At 39.3% G+C, this 22235-nt stretch overlaps 1 protein-coding gene across 2 annotated transcripts in view; it reads left to right on the forward strand.

Moving 5' to 3' along the window:
• Positions 1-22235, forward strand: part of KCNK2 (potassium channel, subfamily K, member 2) — a 248957-nt gene that overhangs the window by 59092 nt on the left and 167630 nt on the right. The window lies entirely within an intron of this gene.

Genomic DNA, 22235 nt, shown 5'->3' on the forward strand with positions numbered 1-22235 from the left:
CTGACCAAGGGCTTGTCTTCCTTTTAAACTTTTGCGTTCTTATGTTTCACTCCCCTTCTCCTCTATCATTCCATTTCTGCTGCTGCTGCTGCTGCTGCTGCTGCTAAGTCGCTTCAGTCATGTCTGACTGTGTAACCCCATGGACTGCAGCCTACCAGGCTCCTCCGTCCATGGGATTTTCCAGCCAAGAGTACTGGAGTGGGTTGCCATTGCCTTCTCCGTTTCTAGCTGGACTGAGAAAACCATTCGATGCTCAGCAACAGAGCTCCATGTTTCAGGAACCAAACTGTCATAAAATTATGCTTTATTCCATTCTTCTACTTTTTATATATTTTTGGAGTGGCTCTGCCACTTCTTAGGGACTCATTTTGAGTAAGTTACTTTTCTCACTAAGCCTCAATTTTTTTTTTCTTAAATTTGTGAACTGAGGATAATAAGAACCACTTCCATAAGTTAAATATGATAGTAGAATTAAATATGATAATGCATATAAAGTGCAGAACAAAGTGTGTTCCAACAATAGCTCATAGTGTGTGCTAACTGTAGATAGCTAACTGGTGAGAAGAGCTCTGAGGATATGAAATGAAATAAAATTTGAATGTATAAATCTTGTTTCTTGGAACTCTGATCCAAGATGATAGAAAAGGCCAACTGTTTTCTTAAATTATGATTTTGAAATTTTCTGTGATTCATGTTTTCTTTGTCTACCGTTAATATGGATAATCCAGTGAATCGTATATAGTCAAAATTTGATATTATTATTTTGCTAAAAATGTTGGATTTTAAGCACAAATGCTTGTCCTCAAAACTGTGTAATGAATTCTTAAGTATATATAGGCCGGGGGAAAGGCAGAATGCCTACCGTTGATGATTTTCCAATGAATGAAGGAGTTTGCAAGTGTATTCTGAGGTGTAACTCATCAACAAGGGCATGAGCCCATTAAACATGGTTTTGTCTAGAGTATCAGGTTTTTTTGAAAGCATGCTTAAATGGTCTTTTCTTCTATAGGAGTTCACAGTTTCACAAACAATATTTCTGAAGAAAGTCATAGAGAGGACATAAGCATAAAGGAACAAGTATTGAAGAAATCTTTTAATTGCATTTGTGGGCATGGCTTGCCCAGTGAGGATGTTTTATTGGAGGCACTGCTTTAGACAAAATGAATAGGAAAAGGAGTTTGAGAAGGTTCCTAGAGAAGCTAGAGTTTTGTAAGACAGATCAGTGATGGAGTCAAAGAGCCTGCCAATTTGTGAAAATAAAAAGTAGCACGTTCATGTCCCGGTATAACTTTGGGAAGAGGCATCAGCAGGATTAGAATGGATGGACTAAGGATGTATTGAGCTAATTTGCCTAAGAATAATATTAGGACAGTAGAAAGTACACTGCCTTTATATTCAATTTTAAAATTTCTCTTAGTGGCTCTCATGCTAAACTTAGAGTTACCTTTTATTCTTCTCTTAAAAAAATATTTTTTTGATGTGGAGCATTTTAAAAGTCTTTATTGAACTTTTTGCAATATTGCTTCTGCTTTATGTTTTGATCTTTTTGGCCATGAGGCATGCGGGGTCATAGCTCCCTGACCAAGGATTGAATCCACACCCCCTACATTGGAAGGTGAGATCTTAACCACTGGACCACCAGCGAAGTCCCTCTTTCTTCTCTTTTACCAAACTTTTTGGGTTGATTTTACTCTGTTCTCATGAACTCATGACTGGTCTTGCCATTTCCTATATGGGCTCAACTCCAGAAAAAATTTCCAACAAAAATGACCATTGCTTACCTCAAATATTTACTTTTTTCTGAGTTCACAATGGCTCCCACTTTAACAGTGGACAAAGTACAAACTCATCTTTCCGTTCTAGGCTTTCTCTTTGAATCTAGTCTTCTCTCTTACTATATATAATAAATGCTTCCTAAGCATCCAGTATGTATCACATGTTCTCCTAGGTATCCATGATCATGTGATAAAACAGTGTGTGCCCTTGTGGGGCTACAAGATCAATATTGGAAACATTCCTTAAGTCATAAGTTACTTCACACCCATTAACGTGGCTATTATAAACAAACAAAAAAGAAAGAAAATAACAAGTGTTGGAGACGCTATGGAAAAATTGGAATCTTTGTGCACTGTTCATGGGAATGTAAATGCTGTAGCTGCTGTGAAAAAAAAAGCAGAGCAATTCCTCAAAATATTACACTTAGAAACAAAATACACAATCCAGCAATTCCATTTTGGACATATACCCCAAAGAATTCAAAGCAGACTCTAACAGATAGGCTTCTAGTTACATGTTGAGATAACAGTTGTCAAATTTACAGAGACATAAGGTGAAATAGTGGTTTCTGGAAGCTGGGGAAGGATGGAATTGAGAGTTAGTGTTTAAAGTGTCCAGAGTTTCAATTTGAAAAATGAAAAAGTTCTGGAGACAGATGATGATGATGAATGTAACTGTCATGTATATTTTACCACAATAAAAATAAAAGAAGGAAAATATTAGATAATAATTAGCAAGTTATATACTCCCCCCAAAATTGAGTTAGCAAGGTATATGAAATCCATGTTGTTGTTCAGTCTCTAAGTCATGTCCAGTACTTTGTGACTCCATGGATTTTAGCATGCCAGATTTCCCTGTCCTTCCCTGTCTTTGAAGTTTGCTCAGATACAAGTCCATTGAGTCGGTGATCCTTTTAACATCTTGTACATCTCATCCTTTGCCGTTCCCTTCCCCTTTTGCCTTCAATCTTTTCCAGCATCAGGGTGTTTTCCAGTGAGTTGTCTCTTCCCATCAGGTGGCCAAAGTATTGAAGCTTCAACTTCAGCATCAGTCCTTCCAATAAATACTCAAGGTTGATCTCTTAAGGATTCCCTGCTTTGATCTTGCAGTCCAAGGGACTCTCCAGAGTCTTCTCCAGCACCACAACTCAAAAGCATCAGTTCTTTGATGCTCAGCTTTCTTCATGGACCAACTCTCCCATCTGTACATAACTACTGGATAAAAACCATACCCTTGACTATATGGACCTTTGTCAGCAAAGTAGTGGCTTTGCTTTTTAATACACTGACTAGCTTTGTCATAGCTTTTTTTTGTCAAGAAGCAAGCATCTTTTAAGTTCAAGGCTGCAGTCACTGTCCACAGTGATTTTGGAGCCAAAGAAAATAAAATCTGTCACTGTTTCCAATTTTCCCCCATCTCTTTGCCGTGAAGTGAGGGACAGGATGCCACGATCTTGGTTTTTGAATTTTGAGTTTAAAGCCAATTTTTCACTCCCCTCTTTCACCCTCATCAAGAAGCTCCTCAGGTCCTCTTCGCTTTCTGCCATAAGAGCGGTATCAGTGCATATCTGAGGTTGTTGATATTTCTCCTGGCAATCTTGATTCCAAATTGTGATTCATCCCGTCTGGCATTTCTCATGATGCAATCTGCATATAAGTTAAATAAGCAGTGTGACAATATACATCCTTGCTGTACTTCTTTTCTGATTTTGAGCCAGTTCGTTGTTGCATGGTTCTAACTGTTGCTTCTTGAGCTACATACAGTTTTCTCCGGAGACAAGTAATATGGTCCAGTTCTCTCATCAATTTAAGTATTTTCCACAGTTTGTTGTAATCTACACAGTCAAAGGTTTTAGCGTTGTCAATGAAGCAGAAGTAGATGTTTTTCTGGAACTCCCTTGCTTCTCCATACTCCAACAAATGCTGACAATTTGATCTCTGGTTCCTCTGCCTTTTCTAAACCCAGCTAGTACATCTGGAATTTCTCGATTCACATGTTGCTGAAGCCTAGCTTGAAGGATTTTGAGATAACCTTGCAAGTATGTGAAATGAGCTCATTTGCATGGTAGTTTGAACATTTTTTGGCACTGCCCTTTTCTGAGACTGGAATAAAAACTGCCCTTTTCCAGTTCTGTGATCACTGCTGAGTTTTCCAAATTTGCTGGCTTATTGAGTGCGGCACTTTCACAGCATCATCTTTTGGGATTTGAGATAACTCAGCTGGAATTCCCTCACCTCCACTAGCTTTGTTTGTAGTTATGCTTCCTAAGGCCCTCTTGACTTCAAATTCTAGGATGTTCGGCTCTAGGTGAGTGACCACATCATTGTGTTATTCAGGTCATTAAGATCTTTATTTTTTGTATAGTTCTTCTGTGTATTCTTGCCACCTCTTCTTAATATCTTTTGCTTCTGTTAGGTCCTTACCATTTCTGTCCTTTATCATGCCTATCCTTGCATGAAATATTCCCTTGATCTCTCCAAATTTCTCGAAGAGGTCTCTAGTGTTTTTCATTCTATTGTTCTCCTCTATTTCTTTGTATTGTTTATTTAAGCAATAAATAAACTTTTCTCTCCTTGCTAGTTTCTGGAACTCTGCATTCAGTTATATCTTCCTGTTTCTCCCTTGCCTTTCACTTCTCTTCTTTCCTCAGCTATTTGTAAAGCCTCCTTATACAACCACTTTGCCTTCATACATTTCTTTTTCTTTGAGATGGTTTTGGTCACTGCCTCCTGTACAGTGTTACAAATCTCCATCCATGATTCTTTAGGCACTCTGTCTACTAGCTCTAATCCCTTGACTCTATTTGTCACTTCCACTGTATAATCATAAGGGATTTGATTTAGATCATACCTGAATGGTCTAGTGGTTTTCCTTACTTTCTTTAATTTAAGCCCGAATGTTGCAATGAGGAGCTCATGATCTGAGCTGTAGTCATCTCTAGGTCTTGTTTTTGCTGACTGAATAGAGCTTCTCCTTCACTGGCTGCAAAGAACATAATCAATCTGATTTCAGTATTGACCATCTGGTTATGTCCATGTGTAGAGTCATCCCTTCGGTTGTTGAAAAAGGGTATTTACTATGACCAGTGTGTTCTTTTGACAAAACTCTGATAGCCTTTGCTCTGCTTCATTTTGTACTCCAAGACCAAACTTATCTGTTACTCCACATACCTCTTGACTTCCTACTTTGGCACTCCAAAACTCTATGATGAAAAGGACAGTTTTTTGGGGTGTTAGTTCTAATAGGTTTTGTAAGTCTTGTGTTCATAGAACTGTTTGATTTCTGCTTCCTTGGCATTAGTGGTTGGAGCATACACTTGGATTACTGTGATCAAACTTGGAAACAAACCAAGATCATTCTGTCATTTTTGAGGTTACACCCAAGTGCTGCACTTTGGACTCTCTCGTTGACTATGAGGGCTATTCCATTTCTTCTAAGGGATTCTTGCCCACAGTAGTAGATATAATGGTCATCTGAATTAAATTTGCCCCATTCCTAGCCATTTTAATTCACTGATTCCTAAGATGTCAATGTTCAATCTTGCCATCTTCTGCTTGAGTATGCCCAATTTACCTTGATTCATGATCCTAAAATTCCAGGTTCCTATGCAATATTGTTCTTTACAGCATCAAACTTTAGTTTCACCACCAGACATATCCACAACTTAGCACTGTTTCTGCTTTGGCCCAGTTGTTTCATTCTTACTGTGTCTATGAGTAATTATCCTCCACTCTTCCCCAATAGCATATTGGACATCTTCCAATCTGGGGGCTCATCTTCTGGTGTTACATCTCTTTTCCATTTCATACTGTACATGGGGTTCTCCAGCCAAGAGAGATCCACTGGAGTGGATTGCCATTTCCTTCTCCAGTGGACCACATTTTGTCAGAATTCTTCACCCAGGATGGATGACCCATCCAGTGGCCCTGCAGGGCATGGCTTATAACTTCATTGAGTTATGTCAGCCCCTTCACCACCACAAGGCTGTGGTCCATGAAGGGGACAGGAAGTCCATAGATAATGACAAAAAAATATTATCATGATGAAACAAAATGAGAGGAAAGATAAATATAAAATAAAAATTCTCCAAATAAGTAGAGAATAAAAGGATAAGACAAAGATAATTAATAAGATATAAGAAAAGAAAATTTAATTGAATTGAGGAAGAACACCAGTTTGAAAAGTGTACAGGCTTTTTGTTAATAAGTACAATAAACTAATTAAACAGAAAAACACATGTTTTGGTGCTGTTTTTCCAAAAATACATTCAGAAAACACTAGTCCTATATGACATTCTGAGTGGAGAGAAAAGGTTACTATATATTAATGTATTTTGGAACTAGTATGTATATATCATCTACTTCATAGTGTTAGTTGCTCAGCTGAGTCTAAATCTTTGCAGCCCCATGGACTGTAGCCTGCCAGGTTCTTCTGTCCATGGGATTTCCCAGACTGAAGTGGGTTGCCATATCCTTCTCTAGGGGATCTTCCCAACCCAGGAATTGAAGCCAGGTCTCCTACATTGTAGGCAGATTCCACTTCATAGATGTTTACAAAACTCATGAGCTCTGAGGAGCCCTATGATGAAAAAACTGTTAATTTGTGTCTAACCCAGCATTTTCGTTATTTATTTGAGCAGAAAGTCTATTAATAGTCTAAAACACAGCTTGGAAAGAATTGTATAATTGAAAGTACATGGCTGATTTCCCTGTGGCTAAGACTCCACACTCCCAGTGTAGGGGGCTCGGTTCAATCGCTGGTTAGGGAACTAGATCCCACATGTTCCAACTAAGAGTTTGCATGCTACAAGTAAATATCCTGAGTGCTTAAGACCTGGTGGTGCTGGTTTAGTCGCTCAGTCGTGTCTGACTCTTGCGACCCCATGGACTGTAGCCCGCCAGGCTCCTTGTCCATGGGATTCTCCAGGCAAGAGTACTGGAGTGGGTTGCCATTTCCTTCTCTGGGGGATCTGCCCAACCCAGGAATAGAACCTGGGTTTCCTGCATTGCAGTCAGATTCTTTACTGACTCAGCTATGAGGGAAGACCTTGTGCAGCCACACAAATAAGTAAGTAAATAAATAAATATTTTTTAAAAATAGATAGGATTTTTTTAGTTGAGAGGCCTGGGTTTGAATGCCATTTTTCTGTGTCTCAGTTTTCTCAGTTATGAAATCATAATAATAATATTATTATTATTGAGCATAATAATAGTAGTATCTACTTTATGAAGTTGAATGCTAGAAGTTAAGATTGCTTGACAAAGCAACCCATTCGTTGATTTAATTAATTAACCAGTTACCACCTATTGATATACAGTAAAAGGTAGTATCTTGAAAGAGTAGGATTCTGAAAGGGCATAAGTCTATGGGGAGATATGAAAATTGAGTCATAATTGGGGATCTCATTGACCAGAGTGATGTTCTATAACTAGACACCTGGGGGTTTGTTTGTGTGTGTGTTGATGGTGAGTTGGCCAGAATTTCTTAACAGATGAACAAAGTTAAAAACAAATTTGGAATTAACTAAACTATGAGTCAGTAACTACTCCTACCAATAAAATAAGCTTTTGTGATCTCATATAAAACCAAGTACTGGCCTAGGAAACTCATTTGTCCGGGTCTTTGTACCATTAATTATGTCCCTATATGAGCTGCTGGAGAGATCTAACCTTCTTCTCAATGTGACAGTTTTCCTTTGCAAACTAAAATTCAAAGAGAACTCTAATCTTGCTTGTTGCAGTTCATCAAAGGATGACCTTGTGAGTAATACTTGAGATAAGAAATTTTAAGAATTATGCATATCTTGGGTTTTTCCCAAATGCATATAAAATAATTCAAATATGCATATAACCTTTGCTTAATTTGATAGACCGCACCTGAAATTCTGTCCTTGAATGATTATCTGAAAGTCCTGTTCTTCAATCTATGTATTTCTGACCTTGGGTAATTTTTTAAATAAAAAGATGGCCTTGACTAGTTATCCAAAGTGGTACATGTGTTCCCAGCAGGTTTTCCTGGGCTCTCGCCTATAAATAGATTTTTCTTCCTGTGGTTCCCTCATTTTGCCCTGCTAACAAATGCATGACTTCTGTAAGAGTGTTGATGTGTGCTCCATGAATATGTCCATTAATGCAAATAATGGTACAATCAATTTGCATTAATTACCTTGTTAAAGGACTCACCGTTAGCAAAACAAAAAAAAAAATCCATTATATTGTAAAAACAGTTCCAGAATGTTAACAAGTAGAATTTTATAGCTTTCTGTGTGATGGATTACACTTTTTAATACTTCAAGTAATCACGGGAAACTCTACTATCCAAGAATTGGTTATAATACAGGAATGATTCATAAATATTTAGATCTTAAGCTAACTCAGACTTGTAAATTCTAGGTCATATCCAGGAAAATAGAACCTAATGGAATTGCCCCTTGGGATGAATGGTTTTGATTTGGAAAGTATAGTTTGAGAAATACGGCAGCTCCATATTTTATAGAGATGGCCCTTGGCATAAAAAAATGATGTATCTAAGAAAAAATTTAAAGGATTAAATGTATACATATTCATGCACTTTAATTTTTAATGCTATATAAATTTAATATTTTTCTGGTGTTATGAATGTGTTTGGGAACTATATGCGACTAAAGTCAAATCTGATGTATAAGAATGTGTCATTTAGGAAAGTTTCATTTTCTGATATAAAATACTCATTCTGAATGCTTGTGTTTCAACTTTGAAAGTTCAAGGGCAATTAACTTCATTTGGCAGTTAGAAGAAAGTTGTCCTCAGAATAAACAGATTCAGATTGTGCTGATTATTACCATATTCATAGAATCAGATTAGTTTTCTCAGGATTTTTAAACATATACTCTTTTATATAAACAAAATCTTATATCCTACTTTCATTTTATAGAAAATTTACAAATATATATGTAACATGACTTAAAAATTAACTTGATAAAATAAATTTTACATCAAAAGGTATATTTCTTGACTTTATCATGTGATATAAATTTAAGGCTTGACTTGGCTTGATTGTGAAGTGTGAGCAGAGTGTAGATTGATTTCGTGTTAAGTTTGTGGGAAAAGAGAAACTAATCTCTCTACAGTGATTTTCTAGCAATTGTCTAAGGTGATCAAGTCACATGATTTTAAAACTTCTTAGACAGTGCCTGGAATAGATTGAAAATGATTAAGAATAAGGTTCCTTGAACATTCAAAATGGGAAATTTCAGCATCATGACAGGATAATATTGTCTGGTTTCAATTTACAGAAAAACTAAATATAATTTAATGTTCTGCTTTAGAAGATTTTTCACAGAATATAGACAAATATATTAGCACCAATTCCTATAGTGATAGTTGATTTGGATGAAGTAGTTAGGATTATCTTCATTTTAGAGATGAAATTGAGTGAAGTACAGGACTTAGGACTTAGATTAAGTAATAGCCCAGATCACACACCTAGCAAATGAAAGAACCTAGATTTGAATGTGGAGCTCTTTGACTCCTAAGTCCCGAATCTTGATCATAGCTTACAATATACATGATTGATACTATTAAGCAGTGCTATGATGTTTGTTCCCTCTATTAACGCATTAAAACTTAAAATATCCCTGGGAAATTTGCCAAAATCTTCTGAGAATTATTTCCTACATTTGGAGTAAAATTTCTCCCTTGTTTTAACAATGCAGAAACTATAGATTATATGTCTCAGATCTGATCAAACGTATTTTCTTTAGCAATCTCGTACTCTTGCCTGGAAAATCCCATAGACGGAGGAGCCTGGTGGGCTGCAGTCCATGGGGTCGCTAGGACTCAGACAGGACTGAGCGACTTCACTTTCACTTTTCACTTTCATGCATTGGAGAAGGAAATGGCAACCCACTCCAGTGTTCTTGCCTGGAGAATCCCAGGGATGGGGGAGCCTGGTGGGCTGCCATCTATGGGGTCACACAGAGTTGGACACGACTGAAGCGACTTAGCAGCAGCAGCAGCATACAGAGTTAAATATAAAGATATTCTTTATGCTGCTACAATCAGGTAGCACCTCACACCCGCCAGAATGGCCATCATTAAAAAAGTCTACAAACAATAAATGCTGAAGAGGGTGTGGAGAAAAGAGAAAACTCTTACATTATTGGTCAGAATGTAAATTGATACAGCCATGGTGGAGAATTGTATGGAAGTTTCTTAAAACACTAAAAATAAAATTACCACATGACCCAGCAATCCCACTACTGGTCATATACCCAGAAAGTGAAAGTGAAAGAAAGTGAAGTTGCTCAGTCGTTTCCTACTCTTTGTGACTCCATGGACTGTAGCCTACCAGGCTCCTCCGTCCATGGGATTTTCCAGGCAAGAATACTGGAGTGGGTTGCCATTTCCTTATCCAGGAGATCTTCCCTACCCAGGGATTGAACCTGGGTCTCCTGCATTGTAGGCAGACGCTTTACTGTTTGAGCCACCAAGGAAGTCCACCATATACCCAGAGAAACCATAATTCAAAAAGACACTTGCACTCAAATGTTCATTGCAGCACTATTTACAATAGCCAGGACATGGAACCAACCTGAATGCCTATAACAGAGGAATGGATAAAGAACATGTGATATGTATATACAATGGAATATTGCTCAGCCATAAAAAGAACAAAATCCATTCATTTGTAGAGATGTGGATGGACCTAGAGACTGTCTTAAGGAGCAAAGTGTGGCAGAAAGAGAAAAAATATATTGGGTATTAATGTATATATGTGGAATCTAGAAAAATGTTATAAATGATCTTATTTGCAGAACAGAAATAGAGAATAAATGTATGGACACTAACAAGGGGAAGGGGAGTGGGATAAATTGGGAGATTGAGATTGACATATATATACCCTATTGATACTGTGTATAAAAATAGATAACTATGAGAACCTAGTGTATAGCTCAGGGAACCCTACCCAGTGCTCTGTGGTGACCTACATGGGAAGGAAGTCCAAAAAAAGGGGGGAATATATGTATACATGCAGTTGATTCACTTTGCTGCACAGCAGAAACTAACACAACACGTAAAGCTACTGTACTCCAATAAAAATTAATTTAAAATGGCCATCAGGAAAAAGTCTACAGATAATAAGTGTAGGAGAGGATGTAGAGAAAAAAGAACCCTCTTACACTTTTAGTGGGAATGTAAATTCGTGCAGCCATTGTGGAGAACAGTATGGCGTTTCCTTAAAAAAACTAAAAAGAGAGTTATATATGAGCCTGTACTCCACCACTGGGCATATATCTGTATATCAAGAGAAGACTTTAATACAAAAAGCTACAGGCGTCCACTCCAAAGTGTGGGAGCAGCATTCACACTATAGCCTTCGTGAGAATCTTCAGTGATATGAGGTTTTTTGCTTTTGCTTTTAATGCTTAGTGATTAAAAGAGAAGTTTCTTTAAATTTCCCGTGGACTTTGTGGCTTTATTTCTCACACTGGCTGATAGTACGTGCTACAGAGAATCATGCTTTGCGACAAAACAAACTAACACCAAATAAAATGTAGTCCCTCACACTTTTCATTTTTAAAAAGGCTTTTATGCTTTTCGATTCAAGTTTTTCTCAAGTCAAAGGGGCCCTACTGTTGTAGACAGATAACAGCCAGAGTAAACTGTATTCCCTTCTTGCTAGCTCTGTGTCTTACCGTTGAGCACCCAACCAAAGGGACAGGGGAGACTGGAATCCACCCCTCTGGTTCACCAGACCCCATGCCTTGGTCAAGCTGTGTCATCCAGCAAGAATTCCTCCAAGCTTGGAGATGCATTCAAGTTTTGTGTGTATCAGTAGTTTATAGTTTTGTTTTTTTTTTTTTTAATTGCTGAGTAGTATTTCATGATGTACCACAGTTTGATGAACCATTATCCTATTAAAAGCATCTGACTTGCTCCCACTGTTTGGCTACTGTGAATAAAGCTTCTATGAACATGATATATAGCTTTTTGGGAGCACATAAATTTTCATCTCTCTGATGCTGAAGAGCCCAACTTCTGGGTCATATGATAATTACATGTTTTGTTTCATAAGAAACCACCAGACTGTTTCCCAGAGTGGTTGAACATTTTCCATTCCCATCAGCAATATACAAGTGATCCAGTTTCTCAGCATCCTTGCCAGCACTTGAGGTTATCACCAAGTTTTATCTTGGGCTTCCGAGGGGGCTCAGTGGTAAAGAAACTGCCTGCTAATGCAGGAGATGCAGAAGACATGGGTTCTATCCCTGGGTCGGGAAGATCTCCTGAAGGAGAAAATGGCAACTCACTCTAGTATTCTTGTCTAAAATATCCCATGGACAGAGGAACCTGGCAGGCTTCCATCTGTGGGGTCACACAAAGAGTCAGATACAACTCAGCACTCATGCTAAGTTTATTTTAGCTGTTTTGATGGGTGTTTGGTGATGTCTCATGTTGTTGTGTTTTTAATGTGTATTTTCCTAATAGGTAGGTTAATATATATATATATTAATAGGCTAATATATATATCACATTAGGTTAACCTAATATACAGGTTAATCATATTTTCATGTGCTTATTTGCCATCTGTACATTCTCTTCAGTGAAAGGGCTCTTCAGATCTTTTAAAAAAATAATTTTAGTTGGAGGATAATTACTTTACCATATTGTGGTGGTTTTTGCCATATATTGACATGAATCAGCCATGGGTGCACATGTGTCCCCCCATCCTGAACCCACCTCCCTCCCCACCCCATCCCTCTGAGTAGTCCCAGAGCACTGACTTTGAGTGCCCTGCTTCATGCATCAAACTTGCACTGGTCATCAGATTTACACATACACATTTCAGTCCTGTTCTCTCAAATCATCCCACCCTCACCTTCTCCCACATAGTCTAAAAGTCTGTTCTTTACGTCTGTGTTTCTTTTGCTGCCTTGCATATAGGATCGTCGTTAGTATCTTTCTAAATTCCATATATTTGCATTAGTATACTGTATTGGTGTTTCTCTTTCTGACTTATTTGACTCTGTATAATAGGCTCCAGTTTCATCCACCTCATTAGAACTGACTCAAATGCATCTTTTTTTGTAGCTGAGTAATATTCCATCGTGTCTCTTTCATGTCTTTTTAAAAGTATTTGTTTGACTGGCTGCGTCAGGTCTCAGCTGCAGCACAGGGACCTTTGCTGTGGCAGGCAGGACCTTGTGTTGCGGTGCACAGGCTCTCTAGTTGTGGCACGTGGGCTCAGTAGCTGCGGCACCGGGCTTAGCTACTCTGTGGCCCATGGTATCTTAGTTTCCTGACCAGGGATCAAACCTGCGTCCCCTGCATTGCAAGGTAGATTCTTGATCCCTAGGCCACCAGGGAAATCCCATTTCTTCATATCTTTTGCCTGTTTTCAAATTGCATTGTTTAAAAACTGTTGTTCCCAGAGAACTTTATTTACCTAGATAACAGTCTGTTGCTGGATATGTAGCATGCAAATACGTTTTCTCACTCTGTAACTTGTCTTTTCATCCTCTGAACAGGATCTTTGCAGAACAAATGTTCTTACTTTTGATGGGATCTGAGTTACCAAAGTTTTCCTTTGATGTTCAGTCTAATAACTCTTTGTGTAGCCGTAGAGCCCAAAGATTTTTTTTCCCTATAAGTGTATTATTGTTGTTTATTCACCAAATTGTGTCTGACTCTTGTGACCCCATGGACTGTAGCCTGTCAGGCTCCTCTGTCCATGGGATCTCCCAGGCAAGAATACTGGAGTGGGTTGCCATTTCCTTCTTTAGGGGATGTTCCTAACCCAGGGATCGACTCTGCATCTTCTGCATTGGCAGGCAAATTCTTTACCACTGAGCCACCAGGGAAGCTCAAATGTTGTATAACTTTGTTTTACATGGACCTGCATGCTTAATTTTGAGTGAGTTTTTGAGTAATGTGTGATGTTTAGGTTCTTTTTTCTTTTGCCCAGGAAAGTCCAATTGCTTTGGCATCATTTGATGAAAAAGTTATCTTCCTTCCCTTAAATTGCTTTACACCTTTGTAAAAAAATCAATTGGGCATAAATGTGTGGATTATCTGTACTGGTCATTGAACCTGTGTGTTTATTCCACTTACTATTATAGCTTTGCAGTGGGCCTTTGTATCAGAACAATTCCTTATATTTTATTCTTATTTACTTTAGCTAGCATACAGCCTGTACCTTTCCACGTGAATTTTAGAATAAGTTTGTCTGTGAATTTCATTAAGCTGGTTGTTCAACTTTGGGGGAGATCTGACATCTTCACTGTGTTGAATCTTCCAATTCATAAACTTCCATTTTTTGTCTTCTTTGATTTCTTTCCTTAGCATTTTGTAATTTTCAACATACAGATCTTGTGCATATTTTTAAAGTGTAAATCTAAGCATTTCATTTGCTTTCAGAATAAATGGTGCTAAATTTTGATTTGTTTCTACAGGTTAATATGTAGAAATCTGACTGATATATATGTCAGGATGATTTTTTTTAAGTTGTTTCTAGTTCAAAGACCTCCTGTAGTATTATAACTTTTCATTAGTTAATTCATTCAGCAGATATTTACTGGGAGCCTTCTGTATGCCAAGAACTGTTCTAGGTAATAGGGGTAGAACACTAAAAAAAAAAAAAAAAAAATTAGAATTCCCTAGCAGTCCAGTGGTTAGGACTCTGAGTGTTTACTACCAAGGCCCCAGGTTCAATCCCTGGTTAGGGAAATAAAATCCCACAAGCCATATGGTGAGGCCAAAAAATTAGGTAAAGTTTCTGTACTGTGGGAATTAAATTCTAGTTGAGGAGTAGGAGCCGGGGACAGGGGTTGCAGAGAGGAAACAAACAAAAAGTATCATGTGTGATGGTGATGAGGGTTATTGTGAAAAATAGTGCAGATTAAAGATATGGTGACTGCATGATTTATCTTCCAAAGTGGGAAATCTTTAAGGGAGACAGATGGCACTGACCAAGTGGCACATAAACAAGAACTGTACACTTGGATCCTCCTAGAAACCTGGTGTTTTTTGACATGTTGCTTAAAGTCATGGAGCATGCTTCTTGATGTTGGTGATGCTATTGTTGATGCCCCCCCACCAGGCAAGATCTAACATAAACACACCTGTAGTCAAACAAAGTGGGGTTTATCAACTCATAGCAATGAAGAAGACTGCACACCATAGGAAACTGGGATGTCTGGTAAGAGGTTAAGAGGCGACTTAGTACAGGGTTTGACCTTGTGTTGTGTGATTTTGGGGAACTTTCAAGGAAGTGAGGTTTTGCTCTTGATTGGTTACTGTTAGAAAGTCAAAGCAATTCTATGATTTGCTTAATAGTCTTAATATGTGAGGTGTAGGGAACAAAGTGGAGCTACAGCTGAAAGTGATAAAGATGGAGCAGTCACTCATACTAGCAGGAGAAAGGAGAGTGTTCCTCTGTCTCTCTCAGTCTCTACTCACCACAGTTACAGACTGCTTTTGTTTTTGTCTTGATCTATCACATCACAAAGTAACCCTGTCTAATGTTGGTGTTCTGTAAAATGGTTTATAATTCAAGAGAAAAATGCATTTGCCTGGCTATTATAGCAAGGACAGCTCCAAGCTGATGGTAGATGAGGGCTGCATTTTCTTTCTTTCTTTTTTACATAATGTAGTCAGGGCCAGCCCTTCTAACAAGACGTCACTTGACCCAGCGGATGTGAGAGTCATGGGATGTCTAGGGTCCAGCATTCAGACTGGAGAGCAGCCAGTGCCAAGGTTCTGAAGTGGGCACGTGCTGGGCATGTTTGGGAGCAGAAGGAAGGCCGGCATGTGGCTCAAATTTTGGGAGGCAAATGTTAGGAAATCATGCAGGGAAGGTAGATGTGGTCCAGATCATGCAGGGTCTTGCAGGTAATTGGAAGGGCTTTTGTTTTAACTCTGGATGAGATAAGAATCCTCTGAATTTTTGTTTTTCAACGTGTACAAGACCTTCTAAAGTCCCCAACTATCCTTTTCCCCTGCAACCATAAGTTCATTTTCTAAGTCTGTGAGTCTCTTTCTGTTTTATAAGTAAGTTCATTTGTATCATTTCTTTTTAGATTTCACATACAAGGGATGTCATATATTTCTCCTCTGTCTGGTGTACTTAGTAGGACACTCTCTAGGTTCATCCACGTTGCTGCAAATGGCATCACTTCATTCTTTTTAACAGCCGAGTAATATTCCATTGTATAGGTGTGAAGTGAAAGTCGCTCAGTTGTGTCCAACTCTTTGTGACCCCATGGACTATACAGTCCATGGAATTCTCCAGGCCAGAATACTGGAGTGGGTAGCCTTTCCCTTCTCCAGGGGATCATCCCAACCCAGGGATCAAACCCAGGTCTCCCTCATTGCAGGTGGATTCTTTACCAGCTGAGCCACAATATATATGTACCACATTGAATCGATTTGAGTAACGTTAATCATATAAAAATCATATATTATTTTAAATGTGTAAAATGAAAATAATATAAATGAAATGAAAAGTAAAGTAAAAATGAAAAGTGACTTGTAAATCCAAATAAAGATGATTAGATGAGGCTGCAATACAATTAATGTAGGGTAATGACATATAGTGTTTGGGGGAGAAGGGAGTTATTTACAGATGATGATTCTGGAAAAACTTGCTGAGAAATGATACTTCAGTAAACTCTTGAATACTACAAAAACAGTCAGCATTCCAAGGAGAGAATATGAATGTTCTGAAGTGGAAAACTTGGCAGGTTTGAAAAATAGAATAAAAGCAATGTCACTTGAGAACCATGAACAAGGGGAGAGTGCTGGGAGGTAACGTGGTGAGCAGTTCCCAGTGTAGTGAGAAGCCACCGGAAGGTTTTAAGACAAGAAATGATATAATGTGATTGAGATTTTTAAAAGATCATGCTGACTATAGACGCAGAAGGCAATGGCAACCCACTGCAGTACTCTTGCCTGGAAAATCCCATGGACGGAGGAGCCTGGTAGGCTGCAGTCCATGGGGTCGTGACGAGTCAGACACGACTGAGCGACTTCACTTTCACTTTTCACTTTCGTGCATTGGAGAAGGAAATGGCAACCCACTCCAGTGTTCTTGCCTGGAGAATCCCAGGGACGGGGGAGCCTGGTGGGCTGCTGTCTATGGGGTCCCACAGAGTCGGACACGACTGAAACGACTTAGCAGCAGCAGCAGCTGACTATAGAACAGAAAATAGACTGAAGGGGTGACAGTGAAAAGCTATTGCTGTGGTCCAGGTGAGTGGTGAGAGCTTAGATCTGGGTCAGATGATTTCGATTCAAGATAAATTTTGGAATGTCAGCTTTCAGGACTTGCTTTTGGGTTCAGTGATCTCAGTTGGGAATGATTTTCACCCCTCTCCCCCAGGGGATATTGGAAAATGTCTGGGAACATTTTTGGTTGTGATTGCTGGGGATGTGCTGTTAGCATGGAGAAGTCAACCAGTGTTCAGTTGCTCAGTAGCATGTGTCTTCTTATGGCCCCATGGACTGTAACCAGGCTTCTCTCCCCACGGAATTCTCCAGGCAAGAATACTGGAGTGGGGCGCCATTTCCTACTCCAGGGCATCTTTCCAACCCAGGGATTCAACCCATGACTCTTGCATCTCCTGCATTGGCAGGTGGATTCTTTACCACTGGTGCCACCTGGAAAGCCATGAATGCTGCTAAATATCCTGCTGTGACCAGGACAGCATCCCCACAATATGAATTATTCAACTCCAAATATCAATGATGCCAAGACTGAGAAATCCTGGGTTAGAAGTTGCGGGAGAAGAGTCAATGATGATTTCTATGTTTGGGACATAGCCATGAATGGTGTTCAATAGTCATTAGTTTTATGATGAGAAAGAAGGGAAGAGGAACAGTTTTGCATTGTGACTATCACGTAGAATGAAGTAGCATACTGTGGATGAAGATATACTCAGGTATTTCACTGAATTTGTGCCAAGGTACTCAATTCCTCTCTTACCTGTAAATGATAGTTATGTGAAAGTCAGCTGAGTAGATTCAAGAACACAAACCCAGAGGAATTCGAGCTTCTCAAGTTTTCACTTGCAGGGTTTTTTGTATTCTGGGTTGAGCCAGTTAATGATGGCTCAACCATCATTATGCAACTCCCATCTATACAACAGAGGCATGAAGAATAAACCCGTGTAGATACATGAAAAACAAAACTCCTCTCAGGAAGGATGATCGCTACATGTCTCCTGAAATTCTCCCGAGATAAGAGTGACAATGACTGATATTTTGCCTAGATACTTAGGGTAATAAGTAGGAAGGTACCAACTGAAAAATGTTCGAGGCCCTGGAATGTATGAGGACATGAGGTTAGATGTTGGAAAATTTGTTAAATGAGCAGAGAATAAATGAATGAACAAACCAGCAGGCAGGGAGAGCTAAAAAGGCCAAGGCAAATTATTACAGCTTGTGGAATTTGTTATATGTACTTTTTTTGGACAGAAATTTATCTGAAAAAGTGATGTTTCATGCTTGAACTCAATTCACAATCACAACTAGAAAATTCTAGTTAAGAGAAAATGAAAATGAACACTTTCTTCTTCATTGTGTTTCTAGCTTACAAAGGTAGGAATAAAGTCTTAGATACATATTTGTGAATGAAGTACAGCCCTAGATGCTGGGTTTTGATTTCCTTCTTTCTTTCTTTCTTTTTTTTTTTTTTTGCTGCTTTTCTAAGCTGTCTTTTCTTAGTCAGTCAGAATGGTCTTATACCTTATGTAAATGATGGCATAGATACCAGAAAATCTATAACTTTGAGCTGCAATTATAGTTTTGAATTTTTCAATTTCTGTTAGTATTAATTCCTTGATTAAAGAAATCTATGGTGGGGACTTCCCTGACGGTCCAATGTTTAAGACTTAGCCTTCCATCTCAGGGGGTGTGGGTTTGATCCCTGGTAGAGGAGCTAATATCCTCCCACATGCCTCGTGGTCAAAAACCAAAACATGAAACAGAAGCCACATTGTAACAAATTCAATAAAGACTTTTAAAATGGTCCACATCAAAAAAAATCTTTAAAAAATAAAAGAACTCTACAGTTGCTGAGATTTCTTTTAATTCAGAATTGTCAATGTCACTTTCTTTGATGGGAGGGAATTGGATAGTTAGGAGACCGTTAAAAGGAGTTTTGAGTCTTTCTCCTCCAGGTCGGAAAGGCTTGTAAACAGCTCCTTATTTTTAGCTCTGACTGCTAAAGCCCCCAGGTCACTTTGAAAAACTTGAGGAGTCTCAAAGACTGCTTTGTTTTCGGCACCATCCTTCCACCGGAAGGAAAATGTAATTCATCACGAGTAAAAAATGAGCTGTATTCTCTTCAGTGTAACTTAGCTTCCCAGGCATGTACCAAATACCCATTGGAGTTGGTTGGTTCTCCTTGCAGGGGCCAAGAAGGCACCAACCATGAGTTATTATGCACAAGGAAAAGTCTTCAAGTTTTGTGTCAAGGTCACTAGCATGTCTTTCTATAAATAGCAAGTGATAATGCAAACTATAAAGATACATAAAGACAAAGAAACTATTGCTTGACGGGGGACATTATCTTGGCTTTTCCTATACAAACCAATCAAGATGATTCTCAGTGCACATATATTGATACTTCAAACCATTTTTCATTTTTTTCTTGTGTGTTCTTTCCACTAAGTTTGTTTTTACTTGTTGTTACCAAATACTGTGTGTTCATGAAACTGTATTTTGAAAGCACTAATTTGACTGTTGAGCACAGGATTCAAGTGTAAGATCCCTATTTTAAATAGTAAACGTAGAATTGAAATTTCATGGTCATTGGACTGAATGAACTGCTTATCTCAGCATATTACAAGAATGTCATAGTTTATCATTAAATCTAAAATACATCAGAATCCTGCAAGTTCGACCTTGAATAATTAGTTTATAATATAAGAAGTGTTGATGACACTCTGTCTTTCAAAGAATATTGCCATTATTCCTCAGTGAGTGTGTACTAAGTCGCTTTCGTCGTGTCCGACTCTGTGTTACCCTGTGGACTATAGCACGCCAGGCTCTTTGTCCATGGAATTCTCCGGGCAAGAATACTGGAATGAGTTGCCATGTCCTTCTCCAGGGAGTCTTCCCGACCCAGGGATCAAACCAGAGTCTCTTACATTTCCTACATTGGCAGGCAGGTTCTCTGCCACTAGCACAGCCTGGGAAACCCATTCCTGAGTAAACTTCAATAAAGACTTTTTAAATGGTCCACATCAGAAAAATCTTTTTTAAAAAATGTTCTGCAAATAGTAACTAGAAGAGTGTGTCCCTTTGCTCTGCTGCCCCACCTAAGCTTCTGAGAATATGCCTGTAACTATGGAGAGGCAGTTCTTTAGGAATGCTTTCCTGTAACTTGAAAATCAATGCACAGCGCAACATCCACTTGTTAGTCCTTTGTCAGGGCTTGTGGAAATGATGCATGTCCTATTCTGTCTGAAATGGAAAGATATTCCGAGCACGTAGTGAGAGTCTCTAATCCCACAAAGTTATTGGAAAATATAAAACACTTCTCTGAAGGTGGCATAAAAATACCCAGATACTGATAAATCTTAAATCTTTTGCTCTGCTGTTTACTCAGGAATGGGCTTCCCAGGCCATGCTAGTGGCAAAGAACCTGCTTGCCAATGCAGGAGAAGAGAAGCAGGTTCCATCCCTGGGTCAGGAAGATCCCCTGGAGGAGGGCATGGCAACTCACTCCAGTGTTCTTGCCTGGAGAATCACATGGACAGAGGAGCCTGGTGGGCTACAGGCATGGGGTTGCAGAGTCGGACACGACTGAAGCGACTTGGCACGCGTGCATGCACAGCATCCACACTATGTTTGTAAGGCAGGATGTGCCTTAAACCAGGGGTCCCCAACCCCTGGGCCGTGGACCAGTACCACGGTTAGGAGCCAGCCACACAGTAGGATGTGCGTGGTGGGCACACAAGCGGAGCTCCTTCGTTTGGATTTACGGTTGTTCCCCGTTGCTTGCATTACTGCCTGAGCGCTGCCTGCTAGCGGCTCAGCAGCAGCCTTAGGTTCTAATAGGAGTGTGAACCCTATTGTGCTTCAGTCATCCCAAAGCCATCCCCCCAGCCCTCCCAGTCCATGGAAAAATTATCTTCCATGAAACTAACTGGTCTTTGGTGCCAAAAATGTTGGGGTCTGCTGCCTTAAACACTCAGGCTGTGGAGACAGAAGAATCAGATCTAGCTCCCAGGAAACTTACTATCCTGGAGACTCAGCAGTAGAATAGGAATTATTTAATAATTATCTGAAATGTTTGTTGGAAGAGCTAAATGTAAACAATTTGTCACTTGTTTAGCTCAGAGTGGGTGATAAAGTTTTTTACTTGTCTATATTGCTCCTTTTTGGATTTCTGAAAAATCCAAATATGCTCATTTCCTAACCTGTTCTTACCCAGCTGTCTGCAGTATGCAGATGGATTACCCAAAAGTCAGGTTAAGTCTGCACTTGGGCAATAGCAAACCAGAGGTACAAATATATTTTTGGAGTGAATTTGAGCTTTTATATTTAAGCAGAGAACTGTTACAGGATAATCACAACTTTTTTGGACATTCTTGCCCTTATTTTTTGGCTCAATATTATTCTTGTTTTGAATTATACATGGAGAGTGATGTAGGGACTTGTAGGTGTAGGAATGTAGGTGTAAGCGTAGGAAATATGATCTTTTAAGTGCTTATAAGCCTGCTTGAGTATGTGACAAAGGTCCCACATGTACAGAGGGACTGGGCTAGAAGTCAGGACAGACAGAATAGTTTCCACAAACGGCCTGACTCTGGATGTGAGAGTCAAGGCAAGACCCACCAGGTGACAATGAAAAAAGATGGTTTCTGCCTCCGTCTGTATTTCTACATTAGGAGCAGTGTTTCTGTGGAATAGAAGCTACGTTGACCTGCTTTTAAGCCTTGGCTCTGCTCCTGAAGTTCTCTCAGTTCTAATAGTACATAACTTCTAATTTCTATTTGTAATAATAAAGTAAATTTCAGATCAGGAATAGCCAGATAAGACAGAAGGACGAGGCAGGGTAGTCTGACTAGAGTAGAAGAAGGCAATGGGAGAAGAGACAGAAGAAGGAAAGACAGACAGGCCAGGAGGAGGTCAGGGGAAGCCAGAATGAAGGGGAGAAAGAAGAAAGGAGACAGGGATGGGAAAGAGAAGACAAGGAATATGAAGGAAGGAGAGAGGAGTCGCAGAGCCTGAGAGCTTAGGCAGACAGACTTGTTTTCACACTCAGCTCTGCCACTTCCTGGCTGGGTGACCTAGCCTTGGGTAAGCTGCTTTGTCTTGTCAAGCCCAGGGTACCTTTCAAAGGGTCTATCATGTCTCCCCCAGGGAAGTTTCAGGAAGTAATACAGACTGTCAGTGTGTGCTGGTGTAATGCTCAATAAATAACGGCAGCAGTGATGGCGGTGCTGATGGTGATGATTATGATACGATCGT

This window comes from Bison bison, unplaced genomic scaffold (genome assembly GCF_000754665.1).
Source record: "Bison bison bison isolate TAMUID 2011002044 unplaced genomic scaffold, Bison_UMD1.0 scf7180017864322, whole genome shotgun sequence".
NCBI lineage: Eukaryota > Metazoa > Chordata > Mammalia > Artiodactyla > Bovidae > Bison > Bison bison.